The sequence below is a fragment of the Ambystoma mexicanum genome, chromosome 7q (genome assembly GCF_040938575.1).
Source record: "Ambystoma mexicanum isolate Mex_15411 chromosome 7q, UKY_AmexF1_1, whole genome shotgun sequence".
Lineage (NCBI taxonomy): Eukaryota > Metazoa > Chordata > Amphibia > Caudata > Ambystomatidae > Ambystoma > Ambystoma mexicanum.
Genome location: NC_090941.1, coordinates 294,594,046 through 294,613,285, shown reverse-complemented (window position 1 = coordinate 294,613,285; position 19,240 = coordinate 294,594,046). Strand labels below are relative to the sequence as shown.

Below are 19,240 nucleotides of genomic sequence, written 5' to 3'. Positions count from 1 at the left end.
GTATCTTTAAGGAGAGGCTTGATGCAGACTTTTTTGAAAGCTTGTGGCATGCTCCTGTTTCTAGTGAGTGGTTGAGGAGGATTTGGTGATATTCTGCTGATGTTCTCTGGGTGTGGATGATCTTATAGACATCAGGTTGGTGTGGGTCTGCTGGTTTAGTCTAGTCAGTGGTTTCTGGTGTTGGCTGGTTGAGGTGGCTAGTGCTGCTTTTTGGCTTGCTTTCAATGATTTTCTGAATGCTGGTTATTGAAATTGGATATCTTTGTAGACATCTAATAGTGATATTCACATAGGCATGTATATTTGTGTTTAGAATCAATGTATATTTAACATATTGTAGTGTGCTTCAGGGTAAAGCTGAAGACTCAATTGTCTAAAATTGATTTAATTTTTCCAAATAGGTTTTCATTTGGGTATACCTCTCTGCCTAGTCTTTGACCCGAACTGTTGGGTTGGATTGTATAAATGGGGTGAGGAACATTACATGGCATGTGACCTCTATCTGAACCTACCCAAACCTATAAAATACACGTCCCAGGTCTGCCAGACACTATTGTTTAGCTCATTTAAAATCACTGTTTAAAATTATTCTATGGTTCCTTGTAAATTGCAATAAAACAACAGATGTCTCTTTTCTTTCGATTACAGTTTTGTTCCTTGGGAAATCTAAAAAAGTTGAGTTCATTAGCAAGATCAAAGGGGAAACTGAATTCAACCTTCAAAATCCACCAAAGCTTAACCTTTTTAGTAAGTATAATTTGTTAAATGCAAAATAATTAAAGTCTACTTTAAAAAGCAGTTTATACAAATGTACATATTAATCAGTAGGAGTCACATTTAACAGATTGCAATGGATGGACATAACCACTCTAAAAATATCCGCGCAAACCTTTTTAATCAAACATTGTCATTCTTAAACATAATTTGCTAATGAAAAAAGTGAAATGTAAACTTTATATTAAATCTATTTAGTTTATGTGTATTAAACCATTTGGAGACAGAATGGTTCTGATCTCCTATTATCCATAGCAGACTATATATTCATTTGAGCGATACCCTACACAGTCACTCCTATGCCTAAAGTTCTAGTGGTAAAATGATAAAGGCAAGGGAATTCCATGGGATCTCTTTTCAGAATAGAATCTTGTTTGGCCTCGGATTTAGTTTAAGATCTTTGTTTTGAATGAAAATACATTTTTGAAAACATCATTCACTTGAAAATGTTTACACAAATATTCTTCTAGCCAGAAAATGGTTAATTTCCCAGTGGCGCAGGTGACTGAAACATCACCTAGGTGCATCAATGTTCTTTTTTTATTCCAAAGTTCTCATGTCTTTGTCTTTTATGTACCTTTGTTCCTCTTCTTCTGACCAATGCTGGTCTTCCCTTTGGGGTGGACTTAATCCACTCTATCTCATCTGAGATTGGGCCACCAAACTGGAAAAGATCTATAATTTACTATGGTAGAATGGTAGAACATCATGTTTAGTATCAAATATTGACACAGATATTTTATCTAAATTGCTATGTTCTATTTCATTTATACTAAATAAGTTATATTACATTTCAAGAACTCATCTTTCCCTCTAAACATTTGTACTCTCTATGCAATAGTGCAAATCCAGTAAATCTCAAACAGTTTACTCAATTTGTCTTCAGGATGATTAGGCATGGCAATTGCTCAGCTACCTGATGTGGACACAGCATTCTTCTGTCTGAAGCACTTTTCAAATTTCAGTCTTGTAGGCTACATGAGATACTGTAACGATATTTTCAAATGATCCCCTTCAGGAAGGTGATGACCTTTTCTGCTTAGAGAGGTTCCTTTGGGAGTTAAAAAGGAGTGTTTTAGCCCCTCTTCTGAGAACAGACATGGGTCAAATACCCTGTTCTATGGAATGTCTTCCACTCAGGAGGGTCTACAACCACGTTTTAGGTCACTGCACCCTTCACAGAGGAGAAATATCCATTTGCATATCTATCTTTGTCCCACTCACAAGGGCAGTCTAGCACTGAAATGCTAGGCATTTATCCTCTGAACAAGAATGCCATCAGCAACTCAAGACTCATGTTTCAGCCTTGTTGGTCCTCCTCAATTAGGTGAAGCTGAGCCTCTGTAAGGCAAAGTGAGCATGGGCCAACATCTGGATTACCCTTAGTTACTTAGGGTGAAACCCCAAGTTTTACAAAATTGAAAAGGAGTCAGAGTGTCCATCTACTGAGACTGAACATGGGTCAAATACCCTGCTCTATGGAAATTCATCCACTCAGGAGGATCTACAACCACGTTTTAGCTGACTGCACCCTTCACACAGGAGAAACTATCCATTTGCATATCCGTATTTGTCCCATCCACAAGGGCAGTCCAGCCCAGAAATGCTAGGCAATTCTCCTCTGATCAAGAATACCATCAGCAACTCAAGACTCATGTTTCAGCCTTGTTGGTCCTCCTCAGTGAGGTGAAACTGAGACTCTGTGTGTTTTACTCACATAAGAGATAACCTTATTGACCTAGTGATGTTTCTGATACAAAACCACAGACAGACAGGTATCGGAAAGTCTTTGTACCAGAAATAATTACATACAGGGTAATTCATAGAATTTCGCACAAAGGTGGCGCACGTGGCTGGCGCACAGTGTCCCCGTGCGATACACTGCACCAGCTGCGTGCGATAAAATCCATTTCACCGCACAGCGTATTCATGGATTTTAGCCTCCAAAACCAGCCGTGGCGCAGAGTGGTGCAGCGACCCTGCAGCAGCGCCAGTTACGCCCCCAAGAACGCCCTTGCGCAAGGAAAAGCCATCAAAATCCCCAATTCATCGCAAATGTCTGCGCTAACCCTGGACCAGTTCACAGGCCTGCCAAACAGCAAATGCCAAGCGGGGAACGTGTATTTCAGGGGTTCGCGGGAAGTTTCACACGCGATTGTCCTGGGTACGTGTATTTCAGGGGTGCACCTGAAGTTTCACACGCGATTCCATCAGGGCACGTGTATTTCAGGGGTGCGCGGGAAGTTTCACACGTGAATTCAGCAGGGTATGTGTATTTCAGGGGTGCGTGGGAAGTTCCACACGCTATTGCCCTGGGTACGTGTGTTCCAGGGGTGCGCGTGAAGTTTCACACGCGAATCCAGCAGGGTACGTGTATTTCAGGGGTGCGCGTGGAGTTTCACACGAGATTCCATCAGGGCACGTGTATTTCAGGGGTGCGCGGGAAGTTTCACACGCGAATTCAGTAGGGTACGTGTATTTCAGGGGTGTGCGGGAAGTTCCACACACGATTCCATCAGGGCACGTGTATTTCAGGGGTGCGCCTGAAGTTTCACACATGAATTCAGCAGGGTACGTGTATTTCAGGGGTGCACATGAAGTTTCACACGCGATTCCATCAGGGCACATGTATTTCAGGGGTGCGCGGGAAGTTTAACACACGAATTAAGCACGGTACGTGTATTTCAGGGGTGCACGGGAAGTTCCACACGCGATTGTCCTGGGTATGTGTATTCCAGGGGTGCGCGGGAAGTTTCACACGCAAATTCAGCAGGGTACGTGTATTTCAGGGGTGCGCGGGAAGTTTCACACGCAATTCCATCAGGGCACGTGTATTTCAGGGGTGTGCGTGAAGTTTCACACGCGAATTCAGCAGGGTACGTGTATTTCAGGAGTGCGCGGGAAGTTCCACACGCGATTGTCCTGGGTACGTGTGTTCCAGGGGTGCGCGGGAAGTCTCACATGCAAATTCAGCAGGGAACGTGTATTTCAGGGGTGCGCGGGGAGTACTACACGTGAATTGGCCGTGTGGGTCCTCCCAGGTGTTCCCTCTACACCCTCCACGGCCCCTGCAGGCAGCCCACACCACATGGGACTACCCTGCACCCCTGCTCATGTCCCGCAGGCAGCCCATCCACCATGGGCATGCCCCCCAGCCAAGCCACATGTCACCTTGCACTACTGATCAACAACGCATGTCTCCCAGCACCCCGACCCCCAGCACTGTGGGGCACCTGCCAGCAGGCCCCCACTCATGTCCAACTCATGTCCTCCTGCACCCCCACCCCCCAGCATTCAGGGGCACCCTCAACCAGGCCCCCACACATGTCTCCGTGCACCCCCACCCCCCAGCATCCAGGGGCACCCTCCACCAGGCCCCCACTCATGTCCAACTCATGTCCCCCTGCACCCCCACCCCTCAGCAGTGCAGGGCACCCTCCACCATGCCCCCACACATGTCTCCCAGCACCCCCACCCCCCAGCAGTGCAGGGCACCCTCCACCATGCCCCCACACATGTCTCCCAGCACCCCCACCTCCAGCATCCAGGGGCACACTCCACCAGGCCCCCACACATGTCTCCCAGCACCCCCACACCCCAGCAGTGCAGGGCACCCTCCACCAGGCCCCCACACATGTCTCCCAGCACCCCACCCCCCCGCATCCAGGGGCACCCTCCACCAGGCCCCCACTCATGTCCAACTCAGGTCCCCCTGCACCCCCACCCCCCAGCACTGTGGGGCACCCTCCACCAGGCCCCCACTCATGTCTCCCAGCACCCCCACCCCCCAGCAGTGCAGGGCACCCTCCACCATGCCCCCACACATGTCTCCCAGCACCCCCACTCCCCAGCATCCAGGGGCACACTCCACCAGGCCCCCACACGTCTCCCAGCACCCCCACCCCCCAGCAGTGCAGGGCACCCTCCACCAGGCCCCCACACATGTCTCCCAGCACCCCCACCCCCCAGCATCCAGGGGCACCCTCCACCAGGCCCCCACACATGTCTCCCAGCACCCCACCCCCCAGCAGTGCAGGGCACCCTCCACCAGGCCCCCACACATGTTTCCCAGCACCCCCACCCCCCAGCATCCAGGGGCACACTCCACCAGGCCCCCACACATGTCTCCCAGCACCCCACCCCCCAGCAGTGCAGGGCACCCTCCACCAGGCCCCCACACATGTTTCCCAGCACCCCCACCCCCCAGCATCCAGGGGCACCCTCCACCAGGCCCCCACTCATGTAAAACCCATGTCCCCCTGCACCCCCACCCCCCAGCATCCAGGGGCACACTCCACCAAGCCCCCGCACATGTCTCCCAGCACCCCCACCCCCCAGCAGTGCAGGGCACCCTCCACCAGGCCCCCACACATGTCTCCCAGCACCCCCACCCCCCAACATCCAGGGGCACCCACCACCAGGCCCCCACTCATGTCCAACTCATGTCCCCCTGCACCCCCACCCGCCAGCATCAGGGGCACCCTCCACCAGGCCCCCACTCATGTCCAACTCATGTCTCCCAGCACCCCCACCCCCCAGCAGTGCAGGGCAGCCTCCACCATGCCCCCACACATGTCTCCCAGCACTCCACCCACCAGCATCCAGGGGCACACTCCACCAGTCCCCACACATGTCTCCCAGCACCCCCACCCCCCAGCAGTGCAGGGCACCCTCCACCAGGCCCCAACTCATGTCCCCCAGCCAACACGTCATCACAATCTAGATCCCTGGCCCTTATGGGCTGCCCCCACATGCCAAACACCCACCCAAGTATTGCATCCACCCACTTAGAAATGCCAATTACATGATACAACCCCAATGGCAAGTATGTAAATGAACACATGTCCCTCACATACACACAATGGGTGTCAGTGAATGTCAAAACCCATATCATGATATGCATGAAACCAATGAGATGATACTACACATTGAAGTTTGATGAAGAAAATGTATTAAAAGCAACATAAATGGAATCAATAATAAACAAACGACAATGGGAATTAAAAACCAAAAGCAGCATGTCCGTAAAATAATGTAAAACCACAAATTATAATCCAAAGGAAAGGTGTCCAAAGTCACAGTTCAAAAAAGTAAATCCAATGGAAAATCAAAACCGAAAACCATTGCTCCATGGGTAAATTCCAAATAAAAAAATAAAATCCAACAGTCAACTATATACAGATAAACAACCCAGGGTCCATGATCCCAACAGAAGAAATTAAACCTATCTAATAATACTACCTAATAAAAAAAACTATATACAAAAATGTGGTCCATTGTCCAAAAGGTCCAAAAAAAATAAAAAAGCAAAGGAAACCTAACACTAACTACATAACTATTTACAAGGGCAGCGGGCTAGTCCGACGGTTCACTGGTTGTTGTCATGGGCCAGGGCATCATCGAACTCCTGTTCAATGGCTTCAAGGCGGGCATGTTCCCTGGCCCCGAGGTCTCGCAGGGATAATGCAGTGTCCAGCTCCAACTCCCTGCGAATACCCTCGCCCTGACCATTGTGAGCCGTTCCTCCTCTGCCCGCTGCTGCTCTGCACCTATCTGCTGGCCCAACCGCTCCCACACGGAAGACACTCCCATTCCAGGGTTCTCCTGCCCTCCGGCCGATGACTGCACCCCTGATGTTGATGGCCCTGAGCCATGATGCCTCCCACGTCGAGCCTGCCGCTGCCTCTGACGCAACTGCCTGTGCCAGTACGACGGCATCCAGGCTGATGGAATCCACCAACGCCGTCGTGCACGTGCCCTGCCCGATGATGCTGTCACATCCTCCATCTGATAGGTCCAGTTGCTGGTGTGTCCACCCCTGCTGGACCTCTGACTCCCGACTGTGGCAGGGATGGGATCCCCACCGAGGTGGCTGCGTTGATCAGGGCAGGTCCACAGGGGGCCCTGGTGGCATCTGGGCTGGAAGACGGCATGGAGAACGGCTGGCGCATAGCCTCCACAGAGGACGAGAGGGTCGCCAGAGTGCCCGACACATGAACGAAACTCCCGACCATGGCCGCTCCCAACTGGGCCACGTTGGCACGGTGCTCTTCGTGATGACGTGCGTGCTCCCCCCGGGAAGCATGCACCTCATCACGAATGACACCTGTGCGCAATGCAACACCAATCAGGACCTTCTCCATATGGCCAGGGGTCCCCTCGTCCACAGGTGGAGGGGAGTCAGATGACATGGACATCCCCCCTACCTGCGGACGGGCCTGGGATGGGGAATCCCTGCTGGTGCATGGTGGTGCAGTCACAGTGTCAGGGACAGTGACATGCACAGGCACCTCCACAGCGACTTGTGCTGCCTCCTGCCCCTGCCCCTGGACTACACCACTTGCACCTGCAGGGATGCCCCCACCAGGCCCCATGTGCGGCTCAGTAGCGGCCTCCTCCTCCTCTGTGGAAACCACCAACCTGGATGGCTCCACCCCGTCTTCCGCCGTTGCAAACCCCTGTGGGGGCTCACCCACCCCTTCCACTGCAGCCATGGGGGCATCCCCGCCGCTTTGCTCCACAGAGCCGTCTCCGCCCTCTTCTTCACTTTGCGCTGTGTAGAGGGAGACATAGAACACAAGCATCAGGGTACTGTACAATGGTCCCCTAGACAGGAAGCAATAGCAGATGAGTGGCACTGTCAAAGATCCCTTCCATCATGTCCCTCCACAACACATGGGTCAGTGCAGGCAAAACACATGCAGTAACAGGCATGTCGCATGCTATGGACATTAGCAAACATGTCCAAGGGACTCTTGAAACATACAATGTTGTTTTTGAACTCACATGCATCATGGGTCATGCCTATCACATGCACACACTTCACCGTACTTCCATCCATCTGGACTCGTACACCCCAGACACAGTGGATGAAAGGATAACTAGGCTGCATCAGTGATTCTGAACATTGTCACAGACATGTGTCATGCATCCATGGCATTCACAAGTCACAGACACGCAGGTCAGACACACAGACATGGACACCATACATGTACATGGCATCAGCACCCATCCCTCACCCCCACCCATGTCCAGGAACAGAGACCGGCATGCTCTCATGTGTCCATTCCACATAGGGCTCCCCATGTTGCATTTAAACACATACAACAACCGTGTGCTTCACACATTACTGGTCTCACATGCATGACCATGATGTCCGTGCACACACACACGCGTACATGGCCTATGTCACACATACAGGCAAGTATCAGACAACCAGCACACTGCAACATGCCCTGTCTCACACAGCAATGCTTGGCCACTTACCGCTCGACTCCAGACGGGTCTGCCTCTCAAGGACCTGGACATGGAGCGCTGGGGATATGCATTCCAGGACCCTCATCTGATCTTCCGAAAAATGGCCCCGGCGCCCCTTAGCATCCGCTGCCTTCAAGAGGCGCCGGGCCTTGTTGAGGGTCCTGGACCTGAAGTCCTCCCAGCGCTTCTTGACATGATGGAATAGTCGGACTGCCACCCCCTCCGCGTTGATGGCAGTCACGATGTCGGTCCAGATCCTGTCCCGTCCTTCCTTGTCGGCGAGTGATGATCCGAAGAGGGCATCATAATGCCCCAGGACAAGCTCCACCAGGACAGCAACTTCCTTCTGACTGAAGCTGGTGGCCCTCTGCCCCTCTGGCTGGGGGTAGCCAGTGGTCTCGGATGGTGTTTGCCCCGACATGGCGACCCCCGAGGCAGGCGTGGGTGGGCAACTGGGTCCTGGGGCTGGGCTGTGGCGCGATGGTATCCCAGTTGGGAGTCTTCTGTTCCTGCAGGGGTGGACACAGCAACTGGATCCCTGCAGATGGCTGATGTGCAGGCACCAAATGGCAGGGCACGGTGGCAGCAGGCAGGCACGCAGGCAGCAGCAGATGGCTCTTGGGAGGCTGCTCGGGGCTCTGGGGGGCAGTAATTCGGCCTTTTGGGCAGGAGCGTGGTCTTCCGTGTGCTTACGCGTGGCCAGCTTGATACGGAGTGATTTGGCACGTGAAAATTCTGCACGTCAGCGTGTAATTCGAGGAAAGTCCCTTAGCACGTAAGCGCATCAGCATGCATACGCGATTCCATTGGACCAAAGGCCATTAGCGCGTAAGCGCGTCTGTGATGTATCGTGCACGGGCGTTGCCCTGGCAGGGCTTGAAGATCCCACGTGGATTTCCATTGCTCAGTACGTGCTTTTCGTGGGGTGCGGTGCGTGTGTTCTGCAGGCGTTCGGGTTCATACGCTATTACTTCACAGCGGGTGGGTGTTGGCTATGCGTTCTTCTACACGCAAGGCAGACGGTGAGTGGTACCCTGCTCCCCCAGGCCCGATCGCATGTTAAACAACCCGCGAGCCCCTGAAATACACGTACCACGCTCCCCCATGCCCGATCCCATGTTAAACTTCCCGCACACCCACGAAATACACGCAAACGCTATCATTCACACAGCGGGTGTCCGTGTTTGTCGCGTACCCCTTTGCACCTCATTTAGGGGTGCGTGGGAAGTTTCACACACGAATTCAGCAGGGTACGTGTATTTGAGGGGTTCCGGGGAGTACTACACGTGAATTGGCAGTGTGGGTCCTCCCAGGTGTTCCCTCTACACCCTCCATGGCCCCTGCAGGCAGCCCACACCACAGGGGACTACCCTGCACCCCTGCTCATGTCCCGCAGGCAGACCATCCACCATGGGCATGCCCCCCAGCAAAGCCACATGTCACCCTGCACTACTGATCAACAACGCATGTCGCCCAGCACCCCCACCCCCCAGCACTGTGGGACACCTGCCAGCAGGCCCCCACTCATGTCCCCCTGCACCACCACCCTCCAGCATCCAGGGGCACCCTCCACCAGGCCCCCACTCTTGTCCCCCTGCACCCCCACCCCCCTGCACTGTGGGGCACCCTCCACCAGGCCCCCACTCGTGTCTCCCAGCACCCCCACCCCCCAGCACTGTGTGACACCTGCCAGCAGGCCCCCACTCATGTCCCCCTGCACCCCCACCCCCCAGCACTGTGGGACACCCTCCACCAGGCCCCCACTCATGTCTCCCAGCACCCCCACCCCCCAGCACTGTGGGGCACCTGTCAGCAGGCCCCCACTCATGTCCCCCTGCACCCCCACCCCCCAGCACTGTGGGGCACCCTCCACCAGGCCCCCACTCATGTCTCCCAGCACCCCCACCCCCCAGCACTGTGGGACACCTGCCAGCAGGCCCCCACTTATGTCCCCCTGCACCACCACCCCCCAGCATCCAGGGGCACCCTCCACCAGGCCCCCACTCATGTCTCCCTGCACACCCACCCCCCAGCATCCAGGGGCACCCTCCACCAGGCCCCCACTCATGTCCAACACATGTCCCCCTTCACCCCCAGCACTGTGGGGCACCCTCCACCAGGCCTCCACTCATGTCCCCCTGCATCACCCCCCCCCAGCATCCAGGGGCACCCTCCACCAGGCCCCCACTCATGTCTCCCAGCACCCCCAACCCCCAGCAGTGCAGGGCACCTGCCAGCAGGCCCCCACATGTCCCCCCAACACCTCATGACGATCCATAATCATGGCACCCATGCCCCCTCAATACACTGCCTACGCCACCCCAGTCCGAACACACCACCAGGTATGACATCCACCCCACAAAGAAATCACCAGCTTATGATGCATCCCAAATGGCTAGTCTGCACATCAACACATATCCGTCAAACCCACACAATGACAGCATGTGAATGATAGAACACACATTGTGACATGCATTAAACCAAAGAGAGAATACCACACATTGAAGTACCAAATTATAATGTATTAAACAGAAAAGCAAGGCAATGAAATGGAACAGAAGAAAATGGAAATAATAAATGAAATCCAGCATGTCCAATAAATCAAAAAGATGCATGAAATCCAAATGAAAAGCAATCCAAAAGCAAGTCTCCTAAGGGTCAGTCTGAGAAAATAAATCCAAGGATCCAAAATAAGAAAACAACATTGATCCATGGGAAAAAAAAATCAACAATCCAAATCCATTGTCAAACTATGTACAAGGTGAACATCCAGGGTCCATGTGCCCAATCCTTTAAATGAAACCTATAAAATAAAATACTACCTAATGAAGAACTATATACAAGAAGTTGGGGCATTGTCCAAGCGCCCCAAAACCAAACAAAACCGAAAGGAAACTTAACATTAAAGAACTATTTACAAGGGCAGCGGGCTAGTCCGATGGCTCACTTCTGGATGTTCCGGGCCAGGGCATCATCGAACTCCTGCTCAATGTCCCGGAGGCGGTCCTCCTTGATGGCCCCGAGGGTCCGCAGGGCCGACGACATGTTCTCCTCCAACTCCCTGTGGATTACCTCGAGGCACTCGGCCCGCCTCAGGGCCCTCCGCATGGAGTTCTCCGCCCTGACCATCGTGAGCCGTGTCTCTTCCGCCCGCTGCCGCTCCGCATCTATGGCGTGGCCCAACCGTTGCCACACGGAAGACACTTCCTGTCCTGGGTCCTTCTGCCCTCCGGCCGATGCCTGCCCCTCCGATGTCGAAGGCCCCGAGCCATCATGGCTCCCACCTCGTTGCTGCTGCAGCTGTGCCTGTGCCCATGCCCTGGCTCCTGCTGCCTGCACATCCTCCACCGGCCGGGGTGCAGTCATTGATGTGTCCACCCCTGCTGGACGTCCAACTCCCGACTGTGGCAGGGATGTGTCCTCCACCAGCCTGGCCGCACCGTCAGAGGCAGCTCCACAGGGCACCCAGGTGACAAATGGGTGGAAAGATGGCACGGAGGACGACTGGCGCATAGGGTGTTCAGTTGAGGAGGGGGTCGGAACAAGCTCCAGCTAACAGAGGAATCCGGCCTGGGTGACCTGTCCCAGTAGGCCGACGCGGTCAACGAGCCATTCGAGATGACGTGCAGTCTCCTCATGAAAAGACTGCAGGTCACCTCGCATGGCCCGTTGACGCAACGCCACACCAGTCAGGACAGGCTCAACCCGTACCTGGATAGCCACGTCAGCAGGCAGAGGAAGGCCAGTTGTTGTAAGCTCATCCCCTGCCTGAAAACGGGTCTGGATGTAGGCATCCCTGCTGGTGCAAGATGATGCAGTGACAGGATCAGGGACAGGATTGCACACAGGCACCTCCGCGGCGGCCTGTGCTGCCTCCTGTCTCTGGTCCTGCACTGCAACACTAGCACCAGTGGAATCCCCACCTCCAGACCCTGTCTCTGTCGCATGCACAGCCTCCTCCTCCACCAAACCCCCCACCAACCTGGATGACTCCGTGCCATCTTCCCCCGTTGGGCCCTGTGGGGTCCCAGCTGCCCCTTCTGCTGCCGAGGAGTCCAACTCCGACCACGCCTCTTGGACCTCCCCCCGGCAGCTGCGGCCTGGGACGCGGCACCGGACTCCTCACTCCCCGACGAGATGACAACCTGGGAGGGGAGCTGGGCCTTGCGTCTCCGGCTGGCAGTGCAATCCCTGCCGCTGTGCTCCACAGCACCTTCTCCACCCTCTTCATCAGTTGACGCTGCAGACAGGGAGAAATAAAACACAGGCATCAGGGCACTGTACAATGGACACATACACACATGACAGTTGTACATGAGTGGCATTGGGAAACCTCAGACATAGCATCACAATTGCCAACACACATGTCATTTCAACTCGCACACATGAGCCATACACAGCCATATCGCAACAGCCAGCACCATCCTTACACATACAACAGCATGAGCAGGCAAAGGTGAGCCAGACATCACATGCAACACAGGGAGTGCACTACACATGCACACACACCACCACACTTGCATGCATGTGTACACCTCTGCCAACTGTCACAGTGTTCAGATTGGCATCCATGTCACATCTGCCAATCAGGCTTCCACATCCCGGTGTCACATGCATCCATGTTGCATCACTGTTGCACCCTTGTCAAATACACACACATGCACATGTACACAGTGCTGATACATGCAGCTGAAACCAACATCTATGTGTGACATCACGAACATGCCTACTTACATACACATTCATCCAAACATGTTGTCGACACATCTGCATTTGTCATGCAAGCCTACACACACAAGCACCATCCATGTCTCACACATGAGAGCCCTCGCATGTGTTAGCCTCACGGCCCTGTACACCCCCCCATACTTGGCCCCATAAAAACACATGTGCAACCTGCACACTACTGGCACACCACCACACGCACAGCTTACAATCAGGATGCATGTACACTTACCGCTCGACTCCAGACGGGTCTGCCTCTCAAGGACCTGGACGTGGAGCGCTGGGGATATGCATTCCAGGACCCTCATCTGATCGTCCGACAAGTGGCCCCGGCGCCCCTTAGCATCCGCTGCCTTCAAGAGGCGCCGGGCCTTGTTCAGGGTCCTGGACCTGAAGTCTTCCTAGCGCTTCTTGACATGATGGAATAGTTGGACTGCCACCAGCTCCGCGTTGATGGCAGTCACGTTGTCCGTCCAGATCCGAGTCCGTCCTTCCTTGTCGGCGCGCAAACTTCCGAAGAGGGCATCATACTTCCCCAGGACTTGCTCCACCAGGACACCAACTTCGGTGGCAGTGAAGCTGGTGCCCCTCTGCCTCTCTGGCCGGGGGTTGCCAGTGGTGCCAGATGTTGCAGTGCCCGACATGACAACCCCAGAGGCAGGAGTGGGTGGGCAACTGGGTCCTGGGGCTGGTCTATGGAGCGATGGAATCCCAGTCGGGAGTCTTCGGTTCCAGCAGGGGTGGTCACAGCAACAGCACCCCTGGCTGATGTGCAGTCAGCAAATGGCAGGGCACATGGGCAGTAGGCAATCAGGCAGCAGCAGATGGCAGGTGGGAGCGTGCTCGGGGCTCTGGGGGGCAGTAATTCAGCCTTCTGGGTAGGAGCGTGGTCTTCAGTCTGCTTACGCGTGGCCAGCTTGATACGGAGTGTTTTGGCACGTGAAAATCCAGCACGTCTGTGTGTAATTCGAGGAAAGGGCCTTAGCGCGTAAGCGCGTCAGCACACATACGCGAATTCATTGGCCCAAAGGCCCCCAGCGTGTAGGCGCATCTATGACGTTACACGCACGTGCGTTTTCCATGGTGCGTAGAAAAAATAAGCACGTCAGAGTGTCATAGCGTGTAATTGGTGGAAAGGGCCTCAGAGCGTATGCGCGTCTGTGACGTGCGTGCACGGGCGTTTCCCTGTACACGGGTGCATGTTACATGTCCAATGACTGCACGTCAGAGTGTCAGCTCGTGTAATTGGAGGATAGGGCCTTAGCGCTTACACGCTGAAGTGACGCTGGACGTGTGGGCAGGTTTAAAAGGTACGTGTAGAACGCCATTTCCTTGTACGTGCTTTTCGTGGAGAGCGAGTGGGTGAAATCTGTACTTCTTGTCGGTTCACACGTGATTTACTTCACAGCGTTCCAAGTTCGTACTCCCTGTTACCTCTGACAGCTTATTCTCTTTTTGTCTTTTTCCTGGGCCTGTTTCCTCAAACAGCGTTCACTTCTTCTGTTGTCCTGTCTTCTCAGACAGCGTACAAATCTTCTTTTGGCGGAGGTGTTGCCAACGCGCACACGCGTGTATTTTTCACGCGAGATTTTTCCAGGCAGACGGTGAGTCGCGCACGTATTTAACATCTGTGCTTGCCCCGTGTGTTACGTACCCCTTCAGAGGTCATTCTAGGCTGCGTGTGACACGCAAATGTTCATTTTTGTGTTTCTGGGTGCCATAGCGTAGTGCAGGTTTATTTTTCCACGCACGTGGTCTAGGAGGGGTTGCGTGCACATTATCTCCCTTTTTTGGGGTGCCTGTGCGTTGCGTGACCCGTCATCTTCCCCCAGGGGTCACATACAGCCTTGCTAGAGCACTAGGGTATGAATTCCATCTAGTACCCTACCCCTTTGACCCCCAATTGCCCAGGACAATAGTTTACTGCAACTCCCATACACACAACAGCATCAGTGCCATGGTTGGGAGGCGAGCACGCGGTAAGGGTGGCAAAGGTGGCCGAGCCTCAAGAGGTGGCCGTGGTGGATACGGTAGGGGACGTGGCAGGGACTTGCAGGGTGCCCCTAGCCCCCGATGTGTGGGTGACCAGTCAGGGAAACCCATGCCCCTCTCCCCCTGGTTGAGGGTAACGTGGCTGACACCATCCCTGCTCAGCCCTTGTTGGACCAGCCCATTGTGGCACCAGACCTGCCACAGGGTGACTCCATGGCTGACTTCCAGGTCAGCAGGTCTAGGCCACGTGTGGCGGTGCAAGTTGGTGTCACCTGGCCACGTGGATCGGGGCAGCTATGTCATCTTCTGCCCGAGTAGGCAGGGTGGGGAGGCTGCAGGGGCAGCTGCGGCTCCATCCACCCCAGCTCTAAGTCTCCCAGCCAGGACAGTGTCAGTCCCAGTCCATCCTGCTGACGTTCCCCTGACTACATCACACTTCAGCTAATGACTGCACCAAATCCCATGGTGAGTGTTCATTCCCACACTCCTAGTCCACAGTCCAACGGAGCTCCTGCCACTAGTGTCCAGAGAGGCGTAGGACACTCAGGATCCCCACCACCTTCCAAGCGTAAGAGGAAGAGTGCTCGTCCAGTACAGGCTGATGCCCCAGACACGGCTACACAGTCCAGCCCACCAAGGAAGCCCAGCTTCAATCAGGCCGAACTTGATGCACTTGTGGAGTATGTGTCCGCACATGACAGCGAAATGGTGATTACTGCAGGATGCAAGACCACACCTGCACAACGTCTGGCACACTGGCAGACCATCGCGGACATCATAAGTGCCCTTGGATTCATGAGGTGCACAGCTAATGATTGCTACAAGTGCTGGAATGACCTGAAGTGCAGGGCAAAGAAAAAGCTGGCCTCAAGTCATGCCGCTATTCTAGTGACTGGAGGTGGGTCTCCAGCAGAGGACATTGAACTCACTCCACATGAGTATGTTGCTGGGACCTACATCACGGAGGGACAGATCCAAGGCGTGGGAGACCTGCCAGATTACGAGGCATTGTCCGGTGAGTGCACATGCATGTGTGTGTCATCCATGTGCATGGTGTATGTGTGAGGGCTTCTGATTGAGTGCTAGGTGAGGGTGTGTGTGCCTGAGTGGTTTGGGTCACCCATGTGCTTCATCCAATACATTCTGCACACCAGGATTTGGGTATTGCAGTATCCCATCTGGCAACAGTAGACATTTAGCCCAACCTCACGCCAGTTGCCCTTGAAGTGTCATCTTGCCACAACATAGTTGCATATTATTCTGTGTTCATTCAGGCTGATTGTTTGCATTCCACCACTTTCACTAGGCATTTCTCAGTCCTATTGTCACATGTGTGACATGGCTATGGTACACGCCATCTGTGTGATGGCATGTGTCACATATGTGTATTGGACATGACAATCACAGGCCAATGTGTGATGGCACTGCTAGCCAGCATGCAGCAAATGTGTTGGTCTTCCATCTTGGTGTCATCAATGTGTGCCATTTGCCTCCCCTTCATACGCAGTGACAGTGCATGCATGGGAGGGTTATAGTCATGTGGGACATGTGTCAATGAAGTACTGTTTCTGTTGCTTCTCAGCCCTAATTCTGTGCCATGGTGCTAATGCCTGTTCCCATTTCTTTTCTTTCATGTCCTTGCAGGGGATGATGCACTTGATACTGCTGGGGTTGTGGAGATGGTGCAGACCCAGGAGGGGTCTCAGGCCCGACCGGGCACCAGTGAGGGACGTGGTGTGGTGGTGGGTGAGAACCCACACTTGCTGCAGGCAATTATCTCAAAGGGTGTCTCTGGGTGCACCTCCCCCGAGCTCTATTCAGGTGTCGATTCGGATGATGAGACCTATGTGCGGTCGCAGGTAAGTGTTTTTGGGAGGGATTCTGTACTGCCCAACCCACCTGCACCAGGGGAAGAACCCTCAATGGGGATGTCAGTGTTGGTAGGTCTGCCTTTGGTGGTTACGGATGCAGGGTCACACTCCGCAACATCTGATCCTGTTCCTGGACCAGCAGATCAAAGGGGGAATGCAGTCCTGCAGCCTCAGGCAGTGCTGGCACAGCAAGGCGCAGTTCACCTTGTCCCAGACAGGTGTGGTGCCCGCCGACGCGGTGGCCGTACGCCACCTGGCAATACCGCATGGGAGCAATCCATATACGGTATGGCAAACCAACAGGCAGCATCATCTGAGATGATGGCTCAGGCCATGGATAGGGTGGCCACTTCCATTGTCCCCCAAGAAAGGCTGATGGAACAACTACAGCAGGCAACAGACTCCATTTGCCAGTCACACAGGGAGGACATGTTGGCGTCCAACAGGGACAGACGGGCGGCACTGGAGATTCTGTGGGAAGCCATTTCTATTGAGTCCCAGGGCCACAGGAAAACCCTGAGGGTGGAACTCCGTCAGCTCAGGGTGACTCTTGTTGAGCTTGAGGCTTCAACTGACACGAGGACAGAACAGCAGCTGGAGCGGCTCACACGTACGCTCTGAGCTGAGATGCAGGCAAGTAGGGAGGAGGTCCGGGCATCCCGTGAGTTGTTGCATGGGGACCTCCGCACGATTATCCTCCAGAACCAGACCTTCCACACCCGCATGCTTGATGCCATGGAGGACCAGACTAGGGCTTTGCGTGGGCTGCCTCCCATAGTGCCACCACCTCCTGATGCAGCTGCAGAGGGTGAGGAGAGCGACAGCAGCAAATCTCTCACAATAGGGTAGCTGTGCAGGCCACAAGCCCATGGAGGTGTTTTTTTTCCCAAGATCCACACAGGTGGGTTTTGGTGTGCACCCTGTTCTCGGACCTCCTGGGTGGCCACCCCCACCCCCCCTGGCCCATTCATGGCCATTTTTGATTTTTGATTTTTGATTTTCTTTTACAGTGTGTTGCCTTGTGTGGCTCCTGTGGGCATACGCTGTATTGTGGCTGGGCACATGCAGGCTTGTCCTGAATTTGGGTTGGATGCTTGGGTTTGTGTGACACACACCCCTCCTGCTTCCCGTTTCCATGGGCTTGCAAAGGGTGCGCCCAAGTGACATTGACTTACACAGTGCGTTGGACTCCCATTTGATGTGTGGGTAGTCTGTAGTCAATACTGTGCATACATTCCTAGTGCATATTGTTGTTGTATTATACACTGCATGGTGTATTGATATGTGCCTCTGCATCCATCTCATCCTCCTAATTTGCAGGTCCATTCCTCATGTCTTCACAAGGCGGTCTACTTTGGAAATGGAGTCCATGTTGTAAGCAGTGCACCTACACTTCTGCGTGGCGCTAACACTGTACAGTTGGAAATGTTCGAAGTGCTGGCATTATCAGGTAGTGACACTACCAATTTTTTAAATCCGTACTGTCATGTTTATGGTAGGGTGAAGGTTGTGTAGGTGATTAGTATTATTGCTAAATATTTGGTAATGTGTGTTGTTGGTCCTGCATTACTGTGAGCATTTCATGTGTGGCCAGTTTCCATTAGGGACACTGTACTTTGTGACACTTGTGTCATGTTGTGTCGATTAATTTGTTTGCTCTCACATAGCATGACATGCCATGGTGTGTTGTGTGGCGGTGCCGGGGAGGGGTTGGGTGACATGGCACTGTTCTCATGTTGTATTTTGCAAGTGGGTATTCATTTTTGCTGCATAGAAGTGTGTCTTTTGATGACACTGCATTGGTGGTGTTTGCGTAGGTAGGGATGCACACATTGTGACACTTACAGGTGAACAATCTCAGGCTGCTATGGTTCTGACAGTTGACTGTCCCTTAATTCATCAGAATTGTCAGATTGATTCATCATTGATTGTCAGATGGTATGTGCCAGGGATGTGTGCACTCCACAGGGGTGCGATTTCTATGTGAAGTAATTAGCCACCAGCTGCGTACGGGCTGCCTCACCCCGTGCCCTTTCCCCTCCCATGCGCAGCGGGCGTGCATGTGGTTAGAGATGTGGGGGCACCACCATGTCCACAGCCAGGCCCCGGCGTGTTGCAACATTGTGCAGGACACATGCTGCCACTATGATCCTGCACACTACTGGGGGAGCGTATAACAGCTGCCCGCCAGAACGGTCAAGGGAGCGAAAGCGTGACTTGAGCACTCCGAATGTGCGCTCCACTATGCCCCAGGTTGCAATACGGGCTGTGTTGTATCTTACCTCGGGAGGCATGATGGGGTTCTGAATTGGCGTCATCATGTGGGTGCTCAGAGGGTAGGCACTGTCCCCTGGGGAGGTGGTGATGGGGATCATTAGTGGGGTAGTGACATTAGTCTGTATCTGTCATGCATGCGTGTGCTGTGGCATTTATACTCACCAAGCAGCCACGCATTGCCATGTCGCCCAGCTTCCATGTCCCGGTTTAGGGTTGACATCCTGTAAATGAAGCTGTCGTAGGTGGACCCTGGATAGTTGGCATATACTGAGGTGATGATTCCCTTGGCATCACATACTACCTGGACGTTGATGGAATGCCAGTGCTTGCCGTTTCTATAGATG

General features: G+C 53.7%; 1 long non-coding RNA gene across 1 annotated transcript in view; it reads left to right on the top strand.

Moving 5' to 3' along the window:
• The first annotated feature begins 649 nt into the window (after positions 1-649).
• LOC138528407 (uncharacterized) overlaps positions 650-19,240 on the top strand; it is a 285,421-nt gene continuing 266,830 nt past the window's right edge. The window contains exon 1 of the long non-coding RNA XR_011284135.1: positions 650-747. This is a non-coding gene — a long non-coding RNA (uncharacterized lncRNA). The remainder of the gene's footprint in view (positions 748-19,240) is intronic.